Here is a 14684-nt window from a genome sequence, read left to right on the forward strand (position 1 = left end):
AGTAGAGGCAGGTGGATCTTTGTTATGTTCAGGTTAACCTGGTCTACATAGTGAGATCCAATCTCAAAGAAAAAAAAAAAAGAAAAGACAGAAAGAGATACAAGCATATGTAAAAGTAACATCGTAGTCAAGGTTGAACCCAAAGCCCCACCACACAGACATGCACAGGGCTCTAGCCCACTGTTGGCTGTGCTCACAGACCCTTTGCCTGGGTAATTTGTCATGATCAGAAGTTTGTTTCCTGGGTTTCTGGTTCAGAAGGACGTAGCATTTAAGCCAGAGGGCTGCTGTCTGGTAAGACTCTCCATGATGGCTCATCCTTGGCAGGAGGTGGGAGAGCAAAGGGAGAGGAGAGGGAGCAGGAGGGACTTACAAGCTTTTCTTTAAAAAATATTTTTTCAATATTATTTATTTATTATGTATACAGTGCTTGCCTGTATGACAGAAAAGGGCATTAGATCACATTATAGATGGTTATGAGCCACCATGTGGTTGCTGGGAATTGAACTCATGACCTCTGGATGAGCAGTCAGTGTTCTTAACCTCTGAGCTATCTCTCCAGCCCATTTTTTTAAAAAATGATTTATTGATTTATTTATTTATTATGTATACAGGCTTCTGCCTGCATGCACACCTGCATGGCAGAAGAGGGCACCAGGTCTCATTATAGATGGTTGTGAGCCACCATGTGGTTGCCTTACAGGCGTTTGTAACAGATCCACTGTTGTGGTAGTGTGCCTACTCCTGGCAGTAACAGCCAAAGCCTCATGACCTGTCACTTCCAAAATGTCCCTTCTTCTCCAATTTCTGTCTAATCACTGTTGTGTTGAAGACTACAGATTTAACACACAGACCTTGGGGGATATATTCAAACCATAGCAGCTCCAACTCTTTATAAATATCTCATTAAAGTTAAAAAATGGTAAATATAAAAACAAATCCGAAGCTGGGTAGTGATAGTGGTGGCCGCACATGGCTTTAATCCTAGTCCTTGGGAGGCAGAGGCAGGCAGATTTCAGAGTTCGACGCCAGCCTGGTCCTGGCCAGCAAGTTCCAGGACAACCAAGGCTACACAGAGAAACCTTGTTCCCAAAAACCAAAACAAATCCAATGAAAGGCATGGAAGGACAGGAATTGTAGAAACCTTGTAAATAAAAAAATAGAGTAAATTATGCCAGAATTGTAATATGTAAGTAGATTAAGTATGTGAATTAAAACCAGAACATCTCAGACTAGAAACAAATTTAGCTATATGCTGTTATTCACCGACATAGACAAAACCTAAAAGCATAGAAAAATAAAAGTGAGTGCAAGCATGTATAATATCTAATTATTTCCCCAAAGAATGCTCGTGTATCAGGAGCAATGACAGTTAGGAGCAATCTTCATTGTCAAGCAGTAAAGCGATGTGCCTTAGTTACTTTCCTATTGCTGTGACAAAACACTAAGACCAAGGAAACTTAGGAAAGCAAATGTTTAATTTGGAGCTCACAGCTGCAGACGGTTAGAGTCCAGGACCATCATGGTAGGGAGCACGGCAGCAGGCAGGCGGGCACAGCACTGGAGTAGTAGCCGAGAGCCTGAATCCTTATCTGCATGTAGAAGGCAGAGAGCTCTAACTGGGAAAGCTGTGGGCTTTTGAAACCTCAAAGCTCTCCCTCATGACACACCTCCCCCAACAAGGCCACACCTCCTAATCCTTCCCGAACAGTTCCAACATTCAGGGAGGAGACATTCAAACAAATGAGGCTGTGGGGTCCTTCTCACTTAAAACACTACAGAACGACCAGCCATTTTGAACATGCGTGTTCAACTCCCCTCACTGTATGTAAAACACAAATGTTATTGAACATGGCTAATGTGGGAGGTTCTTCCTCACCATGTACACCCTAGAAACAGAAAAGGCTGACAAGAGGTTAGGAGACTACAGAAGGTATGAGAAACATCCAGAACCCGGTGACTAGAGCCAGAATACTTCACCTAACAGAACTGCCACCTCCCTTCCGTGGGAACTGAACCTATAATCTTACCTATGCCGGGCAAGCATTCTACCACTGAGCTATATGCCCAGGCCTCCATGTTCTCTTTAGGCACACAGAGGAAACATGAAATCTCTCACAAAGCCACATGTTTATCAAGAAATATCATGTTGGTGTAATTCTTTTTTTCCTTTTCTTTCTTTCTTTTCTTTTCTTTTTTTTTTTTTTCCCAAGATAGGATTCCTTTGTGTAGCCCTGGCTGTCCTGGAACTTGCTCTGTAGACCAGGCTGGCCTCAAACTCAAAGACCTTGCTGTCTCTGCCTTCCCAGTGCTGGGATTAAATGTGTGTGCTATCACACCCAGCTTTAAGATGACATTCTTAAAAAAAAAAAAAAAAAAAAAAAAGCAAATCACCAAACCAACCAATAATATAATAAAAATCATAAACCAGCAACACAGAGAGCCCCCCACTCCACACGAGCAAGTGGGCAGATGTAGTGCACTAATGCCATTTACCAAGATGGAAAGAAATGAAAGGGGAGGGGTGTTCTAAGCTGGGTGGGAAATGGAGGCAGAGGACGGATGGAACTCTGGCCAAAGAATGAGTGAGGCCGTGGGGTAGAAATACCTCAGTGGAGTCACTAGCTATGGGTTTGTGTGTGTCTGCTGCGATAACACTTTTCTTCAAGTAATTATTTTTCTATTTTGGAACTTTATAAATAGGAATGGGGCGGGAGGCGGGGGGAATCACTATTTATAATAACAGTGACAATTAAGTTGGTCATGTTGCCACCTAGTGGTGCACTTTAAAATAGCAAGTGATGTATAAATGAATTCCTGACCATGATTTTTTTTTTTTTTCAAAATCACAGCAATTTAAGGGGTAGCAGTGCATCTGGCATAAGCCAGTCCTAGCACTGGGGATGCTCACAGAGGAGGGTGGCTGTGCCTTTAGAAAGTCTCTGGGGACAGTGTGAGGCAGGCACTCATATGTGCCACAGTAAATTTTTATTTTAGGTTTCCAAAAACATATTTGAAAATCACTTAATGTTTATAAGTTGCAAAAATATGAAATATACATATGTATATTTATCTGCTCTTTACAAGTATTCAATTGTGGCTAGCATTTTATCCATTATTTCATCATTTAGTCTCGTTCATTACACACTCACACACTTTCCCCCCCTGAACTCCTTCAGTTAAATTAAGTGTCATGGCTCTTTGCCCTTAAAATACTTAAGCATGCATTTCTCAAAAATAGGATGTTTCCTATTAACTTTATTGATTTCCCTTAGCATCGTGCTTTATTTAAATGCTGTCCATAGTCTACTATTTTTAGGACCTAATAATGCTACCTATAGTTTTATTTTTCCTTCAGCCCGGGTTCAGTTTTGGGGTCAGTTATTGCCTTTAGCAGTAACCTTTCTATATCTTCCTTAAATACAGAGCATTCCCATAGCCTGCCCTCCCTGACCCCAGTGACATTGATATTTTTGGAGAATACAATTCTTCCACTTAGAAGCAAATCAGAACATTCTGTTTTTTGTTTGTCTGATGTTTCCTCATGATCAGACTTATGTCAGTGAGCAGGGGCATGTGGTATCTACCTGTTCCTCACAGGTAATGTCCATTTTGATCACTCAGTCAGGGTGATGTCTCAATTCTCCATTTTATTAACATTCTTTTTTTTTTTTTAATTAGTGAGGGTTCTAGAAGGGAACATTTGTTCATCCCTTTTTAAAACATTAAAAAAATTGTGTGTGTGTGTGTGTGTGTGTGTGTGTGTGTGTGTGTGTGATATGCATGCAGTTCCTGAGGTGGCCAGAAGAGGGCGTAGCAAACCCCCGGCACGTGGATTACAGGCATTTGTGAGCTTCCAGATGTGGGTGCTGGGAACTAAACTCAGGTCTTTCACAAAAGCAGCAGGTGTTCTGAGCCATCTCTCCAGCCCCTGTTAGTTTTTGAGACCTAGGCCGGTCTGGAACTCACAAAGAACTCTGCCTCCTGAGTTCTAGGATTAGGGATATGTGCTACTTTGCCCAGTCCTGGCCTCAAACTCCTGATCCTTCTGCCTCCACCTCCAAAGTGTTGGGGTATAACCTGGCTAGGGTAGGGATACCCTATTCTTCATCAAGTTTACCTTTGATGATGCTTGCTTGATTTGATCTTCCCCATAATGATTGCAAATGACTTTCTAGCTTTTGCCCAGTGTCCACATTCACATTCCTCTTTCTTGGAACTAGAATATGACCTTCACGGGCATCTTCCTCCAAAGACAGGATTTTTACGTTTATTGACCATGTTAGTGTAAATACAGGTATAACTCAGGGGGCTGGAGGGATGGCTCAGCGGTTAAGAGCACTGACTGCTCTTCCAGAGGTCCTGAGTTCAACTCCCAGCAACCACATGGTGGCTCACAACCATCTATAATGTGATTTAATGTGCACTGTATACATAATAAATAAATCTTTTAAAAAAATACAGGTATAACTCAAAATGAATATATTGTTATTACATCTCCCATCTCGATTTCTTTTAAAGGAAACTGTATTAGAAACATTTTTATTTTTCATGAGCCTTTTAGAGTATCAGACACTGCCATGCATAGGGACACCCGCCTGAAATCCCAAAGTGGAGGTGTCTGTCTGCTACTTATCTATCAATATATCTATCTTTCTATGCACGGGCATGTCACGCGCGCACACGCATGTATGTACTGGATAGTTTTATGTCAACTTGATACAAGCTAAAGCCATCTGAGAGGAGGGAACCTCAATTTTAAAAATGTCTCAGTAAGATCAGGCTGCAGGCAGGACTGTGGGGCATTCTTAGCTAGTGATCGATGGGGGAGGGCCCAGCCCCCTCTGGGTGGGGCCACCCCTGGGCTGGTGGTCCTGGGTTCTATAAGGAAGCAGGCTGAGCAAGCCATGGGGAACAGGGCAGTGAGCAGCATCCTTCCATGGCTTCTGCATCGGCCCCTGTCTCCAGGTTCCTGCCCTGTGTAAGTTCCTGTCCTGACTTCCTTCAGTGTCGGACAGTGCTGTGGAAGTGTAAGCCAAATAAGTCCCTTTCTCCTCAAGTTGCTTTAGTCATGGTGCTTCATCACAGCAATAGAAACCCTAATTAAGGCAATATGTAGGTATTAATCATTTCCTTATGGGTATAACTATCATTTATCAATTATCTATATATGTGTGTCTATACATATTTATGCATGTGTGTGTCAGTCACTTATGTATTATGAATACAGCAATCATGTAATTATATATGTATATATCATATAATTGTGCATGTATGTATCTATCATCTATGAATGTATGTATGTATTATTGTTATTTTGTCTCTGTCATTAATACGGTCTCATGGATTGCTATTTTTTCAACAGTTTATACTTTAATTACTGTAGTTATTTAGTTTAGTGCTGAAATTGTCTCCGATTTGGTTTTATGGATCCTGTTAAAGCTGTTTCCTATGTTACTGCAATGTACTCCTTAATTTTTATTTTTAACATTTCCTCATTTTCTGGCTCAACCAAGCTGTTCAGGGCTCCAGTGCACCTACTCTGCCCAGTCCTGGGACTGGCAATCTTTGAAGGAGGCCAGATTCCTTAGTGAGGACACCAAGAAGTGAGAGGAGAGCACTTGGGACCCCCCTTGCCACTGGGCTGTGTTTGCTTCCTGGACCTTTGAATAAAGATAGGAATATACCTATGCATGTTTGCACACACACATGTATGGCAATCGTGATCTCATTCCAATTCCAGTGTCCTCAATTTCTGTTTATTCCTTCCTTCCTTTGCTCCTTCCTTCCTTTGTTCCTTTGTTCGTTCATTCCTTCCTTCCACACCTATACCTGTCTTCTTCTGTGGTGAAGATCCTGAGTCTTGAGACAGAGTCTCTCTGTGGAGCCTTGGCTGTCCTGGACTCACTTTGTAGACCAGGCTGGCCTCGAACTCACAGCGACCCTCCTGCCTCTGCCTCCCAAGTGTGATAATGTGTTTTTCTTATGCTATTTCTTACAGTGTGTTTTTTACGAATGCTCCTTTACATTCCCTGCCTACGTGGCCCTAGCTGACTCGGCCTCTGATGTGACGCTTCTGCCGCTGCCTTTTCCAGGCAGAGACTGCAGGTGTACGCCACCACGCCTGGCCACGGTGTCTCAGTTTCCTGTCCGCAACAACCGTTCCATGTCAGTTCATTGCCCTTATTGTGTTTTTTGTGTTATTTGAGGTTGTGGTGGTTTGAATGAAAATGGCCCCCACAGGCTCACAGACCCCGTTAGGAGGCGTGGCTTTGTTGGAGGAAGTGTCGCTGAGGGTGGGGCTTCAGGTTTCATATGCGCAATCCAGGGCCTGGGTCACTTTCTTCCAGCTGCCTTCGGGTCCAGATGTCGAACTCTCAATGGCTCCTCCTGCACCGTGTCGGCCTGCGGGCTGTCATGCTTCCCGCCATGATGACAGTGGACTGAACCTCTGGACTGTAAGCCAGACATCAATTACAGGCTTTTCTTTGAGTTTCCATGGCCATAGTCTCTTCACAGCAGTAGGAAGTCTTAAGACAGAGGGCTAACTGCAGGCTAAACTTATGTAAGTGGGACTGCTATGCTGAAGGGCGAATTTGTACTTAATCTCTCTCTATGGAGAAGATATTCCTAGATCTCCAGTGTGTGAGACTGAAGTTAGTACCGAAAGTCTACATATGCTACGTGTGTGTGTACACACACACACACACACATATATATACATACACACATATTTTTAACCATTTACACACACCTACATGCAGTTGAATTTACAGTCTAGGTGCAGAAACTCTGACCAGGGAAACAGGTGGACTAACTACACATCTCCCCATCCCCCTTCTCCTCCAAATCCAACCCCCAAGTCTCATTTCTAGCTCTTAACAGACTGCCTGCTGACGCTCCCTTCCCCTCTGACCTCATCTTCGCTGGATCACACATGTCTCCTCCTCTCCTCTCCCCTCCTGTCGGGTCCCAGCCCGCGGGAAAAACTGAATCAGGGTTCACCTGAAAGAGGGAGTGGAGATTGAAAGTAGGATACAGAGACGCGAGAAATAACGAATCAAGTCAGGACATTTCTGATCAAGATTCACTTTATTGCTGACTAGCAGGAACATATATAGGGCAAGGTCAATAGGATATACTCTTATCTCACTCACCCTGGCCCCCAGGCAAGAATACAATAGCTTAAATCTCTCCCTGTAGAACTTTCTAGTTCTCTGAGTAGTTCCTAGCTGAGACTTCTCTACTTTTCTCAAAGGTAAATAGTCCAAGGATAGCCTAGAACACAAGACCTTGTGGTGAGGTAAAGGTCAGCAACTCGAAGGTCACAGCATATAGCCTAAGCACGGGATTTCTGACATGGCAGAATTTGGCACGGGTCCCCACACCGTCCCCCATTGCGTCTCCAGCAGCCACTCCCTGGGAACCCACAGGCCACACCGACCAGGGAAACAGGTAGGCTAATGGCAGATCTTCACCTCTCCATTCTTTCAAGTCCAATTCCCCAGTCTTATCGCCAGCTCTGAGGCAGACCTTCTGCTGTGGTCTCTCCTAAGCAGATCCTGGTCTAACATCTTGCTTTCCTCCCTCCTGAGGACCCACTCAGCCTCCACACCTAGCTCATCTCCATTCCTAGGTGTCAGCCACCAATACCTAAAAATATATTTTTTAGCAGAAACCCCAGTGTCCACATGTAGCAGGATCCTAGCAGGATCTCAGAAGAATTTCCTACCAGGTGACAACCATCACACCCTTCTAAGAACCACAAAGAACAGCAACAACAAAAGAACAAAATACCCATATAAATGTCATTTTGTTTCCTCAGATGAGAGGATGAGATAACGGCCATTCCCAACCCTTTCTAGCTCTTTCTCAACTCTCACTGGCTGGTTCAACTCAGCTCTTCTGGCCTAAACTTCTCTCCAAGCTGACTGATTCAAACTAGCTTCTCTTGGCTTCTGACTGAATTGTTCTGCCTGACCTCAAACTAATCCTGGCAATATATTTTAATCTTCTGGCGCCTTCTCATTATCTGGATCATTTTGTCTTTACCTTGTTCTCTCTGCAACCTGTCACTGTCCAACTGTCCCGGAAAGAAACTCTTGGTAAAAAAACAAAACAAAGAAACAAACAAACAAAAACTTCTTCCTTCCTATCTCCCCGAGCTGCTCTTAAGTAGCCTTTCTTTCCTGTCCTGTTCTCTCCAGGAGTTCCCCCCCCCCCTCTCAATTTTTCAAGACAGGGTCTCTCTGTGTAGCCTTGACTGACCTTTGTAGACCAGGCTGGCCTTGAACTCACAGCGATCTGCCTGCCTCTGCTTCCTGAGTGCTGGGATTAAAGGCATGTGCCACCACGCCTGGCTGGATATATCCTATCTCTCTGACTCATTTTGTCAAATCTTTCTGTGATTTGTTACTTTGTCGGCTTCTCAATTAGACAGCACTTTCAAATATGGCTGCTCCTTCTATAAACTAACTTACCTCATTGTTTGGGTATTAAAAGTGTGTACTAACGGTGTGTCTGTATTCTAGACAGATCATAATGTAATCTGGAACATTCCAGTTGGCTCACATAGACCTACATCTTTGGATGTGATCCTTTGCTAGAGCAGGCATGATCTTGCATTAAATTTCCTCTAGACACCTACCCTACAAAGACAAGGTTAAATATCAGTACCTAGAATTACAATCTTCCCAAACCCAGATGCCTAGATGTAAACTGCATGCCAGCATAAAAACATAATCAAGGGCTGGAGAGATGGCTAAGCAGTTAAGAGCACCGTCTGCTCTTCTGGAGGTCCTGAGTTTAATTCCCAGCAACCACATGGTGGCTCACAACCATCTATAATGTGATCTGATGCCCTCTTCTGGCATACATGTGTATATGAAAATAGAGCAGTCACATACAATTAATAAATAAATTCTTTTTGGGGGGTTTTTGAGACAGGGTTTCTCTGTGTAGCCTTGACTGTCCTAGACTCACTTTGTAGGTCAGGCTGTCTTCAAACTCACATCGATCCGCCTGCCCCTGTCTCCCAAGTGCTGGGATTAAAGACATGTGCCACCACCACCCAGCTAATAAAATCTTAAAAACAAAACAAAACACAGTCAATAACAGCCAGAGCAGTATGTCTCCACAAGAGCACAGCAATTCTGCTACAGTAGGTACTAAGAATTGCAGCATAGCTGAAGCACAAGACAAAAAAAATCATAAAATAACCTTTATGGCTATGATAGTGCTCCTTAAAGAGGAAATGCAGAAATCCCTTAAAGAAATCTATGAAAACACAGACAATCAGTAGAAGGAAATGATAAAAAACAGCTCAAGACCTGAAAGTGGAAACAGAATCAATTAAAAAACACAAACTGAGGAAAATTTGGAAACAAAAAATTTAGGAATTCAAACAGGAACCACGGACGCAAGTATCACCAATAGAATCAAGAGATTGAAGAGAAAATCTCAGGCATTGAAGACATGGTAGGAAAAATGGATACGTCAGTCAAATAAAATGTTAAATCTAAAAAACTTCCAACACAAAGCACCCAGGAAACCTGGGGTGCTATGAGAAGACCGGTTACAGATCATTTGATCCCATTGTGAACCTCAAGACTGTGAACCCGTCTCTTGTTTGGTGTGGTTCCTTCCTAACACACACCTTTAATCCAGGAACTTTCTGTTTATTGTAAACAGGTGTGGCTCATCCCTAGGACACATCTTTTTGTTTGTTTGGGGTTTTTTGTTTGTTTGTTTGTTTGTTTGTTTGTTTTTCAAGACAGGGTTTCTCTGTGTAGCCTTGGCTGTCCTGGACTTGCTTTGTAGACCAGGCTGACCTCAAACTCACAGCGATCCACCTGCCTCTGCCTCCCGAGTGCTGGGGTTAAAGGTGTGCACCACCACTGCCGGCCTAACACACATCTTTAATCCAAGAGCTTCCTGTGCACAGGATTTAATAAAGTTAGCCCTAGGTCAAGAGGTGGAGCAAGAAACCAGCTGACAGCTGGGTGCGGTGGCACACACCTTTAATCCCAGCATTTGGGAGGCAGAGGCAGGCGAGTTTCTGTGAGTTTGAGGCCAGCCTGGTCTACAAAGCGAGTCCAGGACAGCCAAGGCTACACAGAGAAATCCTGTCTCGAAAAACCAACCAACCAAACAACCAAACCATAACTGATATATATTATGGGAAGGAAAATTTGTTTTCAATACAAGGAAAAAAATTAGGTACACTAAGAAAGTACCATAAATAATTAATAATAAAATAAAGCAATCATAATTAAATTCTGTAATAAAAGTTATGTCAATGTGGTCTTTCTCTCTCAAAGTATTTTATTATGAGACTCTCAACCAAATTATCTCCCAAAGGCCCTGCCTAATAATACTGCTATTTTCTGGTTTAGGATTGAAGCCTGTGAAGGGCCTTGATATTCAGTCTGTTCTGATAAGGTTTTAACCTTTTAGCCAGTCTGACAAGGGAGAAGTAGTGATAGTTTAACATAGTCTTAGTAATGTGTATTTTATTATTAATGAAATTGAACATCTCTTTATGTGTTTAAAATTTATCTTAATATATACCTTTGTGAATTATTCATTCAGACATTTATATCTCTCCTTTTGTTTTTAGCATGAGTATTTTATTGTACTTTTTGTTTATGGGGTATTATACTATGAAGCCAGGCATGGTGGCGCACACCTTCAATTCCAGCCCTCGGGAGGCAGAGGCTGATAACTCAGTATGTGTATACAAGGTATAAGGTCTAAGTCAGGAAAATCAGAATTTCCATTTTCTCAAATATTTATCAGTTCTGTGCTGAAAACCTTGCAATTCTTCTAGTTATTTATGGTTTTGGCCAGTTTATCTGCATTCTAGGGAATTTTTAGAAAGAAATGATTACACAGGGTGCAGGAGAGGTGGGTGCAGGAGAGGTGGGTGCAGGAGAGGTGGGTGCAGGAGAGGTGGGTGCAGGAGAGGTGGGTGCAGGAGAGGTGGGTGCAGGAGAGGTGGGTGCAGGAGAGGTGGGTGCAGGAGAGGTGGGTGCAGGAGAGGTGGGTGCAGGAGAGGTGGGTGCTGGAGAGGTGGGTGCAGGAGAGGTGGGTGCAGGAGAGGTGGGTGCAGGAGAGGTGGGTGCTGGAGAGGTGGGTGCAGGAGAGGTGGGTGCAGGAGAGGTGGGTGCAGGAGAGGTGGGTGCAGGAGAGGTGGGTGCTGGAGAGGTGGGTGCAGGAGAGGTGGGTGCAGGAGAGGTGGGTGCAGGAGAGGTGGGTGCAGGAGAGGTGGGTGCTGGAGAGGTGGGTGCAGGAGAGGTGGGTGCAGGAGAGGTGGGTGCAGGAGAGGTGGGTGCAGGAGAGGTGGGTGCTGGAGAGGTGGGTGCAGGAGAGGTGGGTGCAGGAGAGGTGGGTGCAGGAGAGGTGGGTGCAGGAGAGGTGGGTGCTGGAGAGGTGGGTGCTGGAGAGGTGGGTGCAGGAGAGGTGGGTGCAGGAGAGGTGGGTGCTGGAGAGGTGGGTGCTGGAGAGGTGGGTGCAGGAGAGGTGGGTGCAGGAGAGGTGGGTGCAGGAGAGGTGGGTGCAGGAGAGGTGGGTGCTGGAGAGGTGGGTGCAGGAGAGGTGGGTGCAGGAGAGGTGGGTGCAGGAGAGGTGGGTGCTGGAGAGGTGGGTGCAGGAGAGGTGGGTGCAGGAGAGGTGGGTGCAGGAGAGGTGGGTGCAGGAGAGGTGGGTGCAGGAGAGGTGGGTGCAGGAGAGGTGGGTGCAGGAGAGGTGGGTGCAGGAGAGGTGGGTGCAGGAGAGGTGGGTGCTGGAGAGGTGGGTGCTGGAGAGGTGGGTGCAGGAGAGGTGGGTGCAGGAGAGGTGGGTGCTGGAGAGGTGGGTGCTGGAGAGGTGGGTGCAGGAGAGGTGGGTGCTGGAGAGGTGGGTGCAGGAGAGGTGGGTGCAGGAGAGGTGGGTGCAGGAGAGGTGGGTGCAGGAGAGGTGGGTGCTGGAGAGGTGGGTGCAGGAGAGGTGGGTGCAGGAGAGGTGGGTGCTGGAGAGGTGGGTGCTGGAGAGGTGGGTGCTGGAGAGGTGGGTGCAGGAGAGGTGGGTGCAGGAGAGGTGGGTGCAGGAGAGGTGGGTGCAGGAGAGGTGGGTGCAGGAGAGGTGGGTGCAGGAGAGGTGGGTGCAGGAGAGGTGGGTGCAGGAGAGGTGGGTGCAGGTGATAAATTCACTTCTTGCCTGTGAGTAGTAGTGCACACCTTTGATCTCAGTATTTAGGAGGCAGAGGCAGGGGGATTTCCGTGGGTTCAAGGGCAGACTGTCCTGTCGAAGGAGTTCCTGGATAGCCAGGGCTACACAGAGAAACTCTGGGAGCGGGCAGGTGGAGAAAGAAAGAAAAGAAAAGAAAAAAAGATTACTTCTTGCTCTTTCAGAAGTTTGGTTGTCAGTATCCACTGAGAGGCTTATAGCTCTCTGTAACTCCAGCTCCAGTGGACCCGATGCCCACTTCTGGCATCTGTCACACACACACACACACACACACACACACACACACACACACACACACACCTCAAACAAAACAAACAACAACAGCAACAACAACAGAATTTTTTTTTAAAAAAGAAGGTAGTGCAAGGCTTAGTAGCATACGCCTTTAATCCTATCACTTGAGAGCAGAGAGGCATCAGATCACTGTGAGTTTGAGGCCAGCCTGATCTACATAGTTAGTTCTGGGCCAACTAGGGCTACACCTACCAGTGAGACCTTGTCTCAAAAAAAAAGTGGGTGGAGTAGAGTGGGGAGAAAGAGGTAATATATATTGTGAATATCATCACCCACCATTTTTTACTTTCTAATGTCCTGTTAGGTAAAGCTTCTCACATAGCCAAATTTATCAGTCTTCTCTACTTCTGTCTCTCGTTCTTCAAATCTTAGTGGCAAAGTTGTCCTTATATAGAGCCCAAAGGGGAACTCCCCAAAGCTTTCTTTCAGCACTTGTATATTTAAATTGTAATCCACTTAGCGTTTATCCTTGAGCAGGGTATGAAGAGCAGGTCTAACTCTCCTTTTCCCAAATGAATCTAACATTAAAAGAGGAAAGCCTAGAAGGCAATGGTTTTATATAGGCGACCTCATTTTTATACATTGCTCTTGATCTTTCTTTAGTGAATGTTTTTAATATATGAAAAAGGGTTTTTAGAAGGAAATAGTTGTGGCAGCCGGAGTGTGGTAGCGCACGCCTTTAATCCCAGCACTAGGGAGGCAAGAGGCAGGTGGATCACTGTGAGCTTGAGGCCAGTTTGGTCTACAAAGCGAGTTCAGGACAGCCAAATCTACACAGAGAAACCCTGTCTCGAAAAACAAATCAAATTAAATCAAAACAAACAAACAAACAAACAAAGAAATAGCTGTGGCAAGGACAGTGACATTCTCAATGTTTTGAATCTCACTAATGATGTGACCCTCTCAGAGCCATGATGGCACCTCCCGAACTCATGGTACAACTCTGGGTTTCATTTACACTTTCTTAAGCTATTCATTTTGAATGTGAGTAGCATTCTTTTTTCAATTATATTGCAAACATCTTGCAGTCAAAACTACTAATTAATTTAGTGAGCACATACCCTGTAATGACACATATCTCTCTCTTTCTCTCTCTCTCTCTCTCTCTCTCTCTCTCTTTGTTAATTTAAAGGTTTATTTATTTATACATATGAGTACTCTATTTGCGTGTATGCCTGCATGACAGAAGACATCAGATCCTATTATAGATGGTTGTGAGCCACCATGTGGTTGTTGGGAATTGAACTCAGGACTTTTGGAAGAGCAGCCAGTGCTCTTAACCTCTGAGCCATCTCTCCAGCTACAGACACATATATTTCATAGATAGAATTTGAGTGGTTTCCTTTTGAGTACATATTGTAACTATTTTTTTTAACCTACACTGGAATAGTTCAATGTATTTAATGGTGCAATGTAAATAACCATGCTGTGAGGGCAATTTTGTCAATTTGACTACACCTGGAATTAAGTAAAACCCAAGTGGCTGCATATACCTGTGAGGAATGCTTTTTTTCTTTTCTTTTTTCTTTTTTAAGTTTTTTGAGACAAGGTTTCTCTGTGTAGCCTTGGCTATCCTAGACTCACTTTGTAGACCAGGCTGGCCTGGAACTCACAGCAATCCACCTGTCTCTGCCTCCTGAGTGCTGGGATTAAACTCAGGAATGCTATTCCTTTAACTCAGATCTTATGAAATGGGAAAATCTACCCACACCTTCTGCTGGCAGCCTACATAAAAGACATGGAGGAAAGAAGCTTGCTCTCGTTGCCTGCTTGCTCTTGCTCTCATTAGCAAGTCCACTCCTTCACTGGCGTTAGAGCACGTACTTCAGGCCAGCGAGACATCCAGCCTTGTTACTGAACAACTACTGGATTCTTGGACCTTTCACTGGTGGACAAATATTGTTTATGCACACACACACACACACACACACACACACACACACACACACTCCTTCTTTAAGTTCTTTTCCTCTAGAGAACACTGACTAATACAGTATTGTTGTCTGGCCTGGGCCAGACAAAGCAGTAATTTATTTAATTCTATTTCTTAGCTCTATCTAGACTCCAAACAATACTTTTTGCAAATGGGAACATAAAGACTTAAAAAGGGAAGGAAAAAGTTTTAGTATTTTAGAAAATTTGGGCTCTACATTTTTACAAAAGAA

Source organism: Acomys minous (assembly GCF_964271855.1).
Source record: "Acomys minous genome assembly, chromosome: 4".
NCBI lineage: Eukaryota > Metazoa > Chordata > Mammalia > Rodentia > Muridae > Acomys > Acomys minous.